Source organism: Amia ocellicauda, chromosome 2, assembly GCF_036373705.1.
Source record: "Amia ocellicauda isolate fAmiCal2 chromosome 2, fAmiCal2.hap1, whole genome shotgun sequence".
Taxonomy (NCBI): Eukaryota; Metazoa; Chordata; class Actinopteri; order Amiiformes; family Amiidae; genus Amia; species Amia ocellicauda.
Genome location: NC_089851.1, coordinates 21814725 through 21820927, shown reverse-complemented (window position 1 = coordinate 21820927; position 6203 = coordinate 21814725).

Here is a 6203-nt window from a genome sequence, read left to right as displayed (position 1 = left end):
CACACCAATGCTGCTTGAAGAGGTCCAGTGGGGATCCAGAACTCAATTTTCACAGCCAACCCATGGTCCCAAACAAATACAAATTTAAAGCTGTAAAATTAAAGGATTCAAAATAAAATAAAATAAACCTTGTTAGCTCTGCACTGTATTTCTTATATAATTAGTTCTGTATTGAACAAAATGTGTTATATTATTATAAAGTGTTAATGTATTAAAGTATTTGAATAATTAAAATTAAAGGTCTTTTTGCTAATTAAGAAAAAAGACAAATATGATTAATAACATTACATTTTACACGTTTTCATATGCCATGTCACTTTTTCAAAACTTGGTGTATCTACAGTCTGTCATATTTATATATTTGTTTCTTATTGGTCCAGGTTTTATGATCATATATTGTTACTGGACTAAAGCTATTTCCCAATTAGGATCATGGTTAATCTTCTAAGAACACACCTGCACCCAGCAGAGCGACAAACCCACTACGCAGGGCTCCTGACACACCTTGATTTATACACCCGACTGAATTCAGAGAGGGATTGCATCACCGTAACATAACCACAATGAGCCCCATAACACTGGTACAGCCTGCTCTAGTAGATCAATATTGTTTTGTTTTTATTTAAATATATCCAAAATATGTTTGTATATATATTTCTGTTCCAAATGGAAAAGTACATGGTAGACAGACACTATCCTTCAGGAATCAGTTAATTCATATTCCTGTTTCATGTTTTATCTGCATCTAGGTTGTTGATCTGATTGGCCTGTCTCATTTAGTGTGTATCTAGTCTCCTGAACCTAATTCTATTCATGTTGCATCACTTGTAACATCAAGATTGCCTACTTGTAGATGATCTAGAGACCCCATCAGGGACGGATCCAGTCTGGGAGGTTTGCCAGTTCAATAAATTCTTCCAATTACAGAACAGGTCCCCTGTTTCATCATCATGCATGAAATATAAAACAAAGCAGCTGTAGAATGAATGGTACTTTAGGTACACATTACATTCAGATGTATACGTATCATATTCATAGAAATATACAGAAACATTGCTGCTGCCAATGGATTACAATTTTCTGACCAGTGTACGTGAACTTTATGAACTGATCCAAATCTATCCCTGCCAATGCACTCCCCTCACTGCTGTCTAGTGTGGAAGTGTCTCAAGATTAAGGCGTGTCTCAAGGCATCTTTGACTTACTGTTCTAATATGAAAGTGTGGCGCAATACTGCATGCAACTGCTGCCTGATAACAGCAGCTCTTGCTCACATAAGCAAATCCAATGCAATCTCTACTTGGCCCTGTTATTGGCCTCTCTGAGCTAAACCAATCCTTCTGCATGTTCTTATATGTTCTTTCGTAATCTCCATCATCAATTAGAAAAGAGAGAAAAAAAAAACTTCAGAAATCCGCCAGTCCATAGATATTGCTTGTTTTTCTGTAACAGAATGACTGAACGTAGCAAGCGAATCTATAGTGATAGTATGCATACATTTGGTTGGGAACTTTGCCAGCTGTACATATATGTGAAGTATTTTGTGCTTGCATGCCAGGAATCAAAAAAACATTACATCATTTTGTATCATATGTCTACCAGATATTCTATACTTGTATAGTTTGCCTGCCATCCAAGTCTTAAGTTTTCAGTGAATTTGTACATCATTGCGAAGTTAAAACTGAAACTAATCCAAATCATTACCAAGATTATAACAGGGGTGTTTTTCCAACCAAGATATCCATGAATCTTCCACTTGATGTCTAATACCTAACTGTTTTATAAATTATGTTGTGAATTATGAATAAGTAATCATACAATTTCAGAGGACTGTTCTTTCTTCTTAGATTGTTTTTATTGTAGATATGGGTCCGCTGTGAATAGCAATCCATTTGTAGGAGAACAGTTAAGGTTAATATATACTACACACGTGATTTTTAACTGGGCCAAAGCAAATCTGACCAGCTGCTACAGTCCATTTGTTTAGCCACTGCAAATCTTGTTGATTGTGCATTCTGAACTGCCATATATCAAGTCTGTATTGAAGCCAACAGGGAAGTGACTTATAAGTGTATTGCTGTTGAATATCAAAGTAGCCTATGACTTCATACAGCCAGACTCAATGGTCAGTTTGTAGAAGAGCACATGGTTGCAATTAGTTAAGGCCTTTTCTTTTTCCCTGTATTCCTTGCTTTCAATCATGTGACCAATGCCTGTGAATATCAATAAGTTGAAGAATAAAAGGGTCAGAACAAAGCCCTTGGAGAGATTGGAAAGGAGTATAACCTGAATAGTTGCTCACTGCTAATCTTTCTATTAGCAGTACAAATGCCAAAAAAAGAAGGGGTAACATATGGTTACAGATTTATTTCCATGTCTCCTGAATTCAGCTGGCCTATTTTAGAAAACATAAAACAATTTAAAGGAAAAAGGAAAAAGGAAAAAGGAAAAGGAAACTGTAACAGCCTTGAATCATTATATATTACTTCTCCAGTATGTGCCATGTGTTTGCCAAAACTGTTGACAATCTCAAGTAAGCATTTTTGAAGGGCTGTAGTCTTGATTTAATGTGAATGTCAGATTGTTAGGCTTAAGTGATTTAATATGTAGGGATTTATACGTCAGGCTTTTCAACTTTTACAGCATTCAACGTTTCAATATCCCTCCAACTTACCTTTCCTGTCAATCATTTTCTCCTGTCTGTTTTTATCCTACCCACTTCACATGTAACTTCATAATTATGAATATTAGTAATATTAGTCCTCTATCCCTGCTAGATAGCACTTCACAGTTTTTATTATGCTTCTCGCATTCTTGATTGTTTTCCTCCTTGCTCCCTTTCCCGTAGCCCTTGTCTGTGACCCTACATCTTGACAGCACTTAGCTTTCACCGTCCAGGTTGTAGGAAGTCACTTACTGTACTTGTGTAAATTGTAAATTGGAATTTGTAAAATGTATTATTCTGAATTGCTGTTTTAGCTAAATTGATTTTGTAATGATTGATGCCTTGTACTTCACTGTATTTTTGCACTTATGTTGTAAGTCGCCCTGGATAAGGGCGTCTGCCAAGAAATAAAATAATAATAATAATAATAATAATAATAATAATAATAATAATAATAATAATAATAATAATAATAATAATTACTGTTTGGGAAAAGGTAACTTTTTCATGTTTAACATTTCCATTTCAGAGCATTTCAGAAGTGCACTTCTGTTTACAGGGAGGAGAAAAGCTCATCAATCACTGACTGCCCTCTTGACTTTTGTGTTGATAAACTTGATAGGTGATCCTTGACCTTGTATCTCCAATCCCATGACACATGGGAGCTGGTTGTTTCAAGGGTAACTACTAGGTAAGAGAATTTGGGAAATAAATATTTTAACAAGGGTTATGTTCATTTTGAAACCTTTGATGAGATACCATAGTACTTCAGAGATTAATTTGTTTTATCTGCCTGTGTCTAACCAAAATCCACTTTTTATGTCATTAAGAGTAGAGCACACAAGCACATAATTTGGGTAACATGTTTATTGGCAAACTGAATTAAGAGATATACAGGGATTTGATTTATGTATTTTTACATTTGTATTAAAGAGAAAAATAAGGAAATATAGGAGGAAGGAAAAGTGAAATTATGGTAAACCTATTTAACTAAATTATTTTGTATTACAGACTTATACGTAACTTAGGGAATGAGCAAATTAGAATTGTGGAGAAACACTCTGAAACAGTGGCATAAACAGCTGGATCTTAGAGAGAAAAGCAGTTTTACAATATTGTAAGATTTGCTACATATCTACTTGGAAATTAACTACAACCAATAACCTGTTATGTGTAAGGCACCTGTTCTTACCACTGGACCATACATTCCCTCTTGTTATTTCCTTAAGAGTATAATAATCATCATCATCATCATCATCATCATCACCATCATCATCATAAGGTAAACCAACATCTATGAACAAAATTGTTGGTATTTTACATCTGTACTCTTCATTAATTGAGTTCTCCTAATACATGAAATTCAGACAGTTGCTGTCATATATTGCAAGGCAGAATTCATGGCATTCAAAGATAACATGTGTGACCAAAAAGTAGTAGAAAAACTAAATGTTTTAGTCACAGCCTAGAGATTCCCTAAGCAGCCTCCATAGATACCATGCCCAATTGAACTTTAAACAATATCCCCAAAGACTTTTGAATTACGTAATTTTTGAGTCACAGGTGGGTCAAAGGATTTGGATTTGGTGTAGACCTTCCAGTGATGATACATATCAGCCATTTATTTTTTTAAAGCTAAATCCAACTATGGATGTTGGATGTGGGGATGGACGCTTAAAGAAATTATGTAGATTGCTTGTTTACAATTTGCCTATCAATGTCTATACCTTATTAGTGGATTTTATTAATATGCCAAACTATGAAATGTAGCAAATTGAAAGTAAGTGGAAACTATAAAAGCAGAGCAAACAGACCCTTAGCTCCCCAGTTGGGCAAAAAAGTCATAAAATGCATTTCTTTCTCTACCATATATGGACTGGGTGTCCTGCAAGCAATAGTCAGCCACAGTTTGTTCCAGTAGCCCTCAGTGCAGAGTTGTGAAAGTAGTCTCATGCTCTGCAGCACCAAGACTTTCACTAACTACTGCAAAAACATAGCCAGACATTCCAGCAGGGCAGCTTGTCAGTCACTCCTCAGTGCTTACACTAACATTAGCACTTGCATAGCAAATTCTATCTCATAAAATATGGTATATTTCAAGGTTTTGCCACATTCCCCTAGAATTACTTTCTTTTCAGGTTCAATTTTTATTTTAGTCAATATCTAACAAGGCCTGTGTATATCCTGTGTTTGGAATGATAAATGTCAGTCAGACAAGTTCCATAAAGAAATACAAATTCAATCTGTACACTTACAATTTGTTGAGTTTACTTCCCAATAAAATGTAAAAAGAAATGTAAATCTAATAAAAAATACTAAAAAATGTGAGTATATCCATTAGAAAACATTAACATGGTCACAGAAAAACAACAATGTTTTTTTACTCTGCTACTTTTGTAATCGTGTTTTACGAGAAGGCATATAGAGATGCACTGCCTCTTTTAGATTTTCTGCTGGTGCTTTGAGTTTAGTCATAGTGATAGGGAGCAGGTATAGTGAATGTACTGTGGACGTAATATTGTAAACATGACAAGAATAATAAAATCCAAATAATTTACTTTAAAGTTGACCACCAGAATCCGCAAAACAAAATCCCCATTCCAACAAATATTATTATGATTATTATTGATTTATTAGCAGATGCCCTCATCAAGGTTTATAAAAACTTGATTCCAAGGCTCCCATGTAGCATGGGTGAGCACTAAGCTTGGATTTTAAGCACACAGCTCCACCCTCAATAGAGTGACAAAGCTGCTACACCAAGAGACCAGCCCCCTGACCCGGTACACTGTACTGACTTCAGAGGGATTTTGTCACCATTACGAGCATGTACACACTGAGCCCTGTTACACCAGCAACACAATCAATGATCTAGAGATAGTCATTGCAATTCAAATTGATCACAAATTGCTCTTCAAAATCTGTAACACATGTAAAAAAATAAAGAGTTAGAAGTCTAAATATCTAGACACAACTGAGTTTTGTGCTATACCTGTAGGAATACGAACTGCTGCAAAGAGCACTGTAATGAGGTCCTAAAATTACAGAAAAGCAATAAAATTAGCAGAGAGCATAATGTTGATTTATCTGAACAAGCTGCCAGGTCAGTGAGGTATAACTGTGCCTGCCTAGTTGTTTATGTAAGTAAAATACAACATAAATATCTCAATAGCATGGTTTTATACCAGCGTCCCAAGTGGCATTATGCTAAGGCAGAATATATCGCCAGACCTGATCTTTGTTTTGACTGGCAATATTTTATTTAAAGTTGTATGCTTGATGTCCTTGCCAGCTGGATTTCATACAGACAACTTAGCCTACGGTTAATAGCAAGTGCCACCATGCAGAAAATAAATTATTTAACAGAACAGCATCATTTTGCTTTTGTAAACTCTTCCTGGTAAAAAACTTTACCTGGTATGTTATGGTCTTCCTTTTCTTTTCGATGCTCTTACCTTTAGGACAACTTTCAGTTTATGCAGTGCCATTGTGTACTTCATTATTGTAGTATATTTTACATTATGTTCTGAATTGTCCA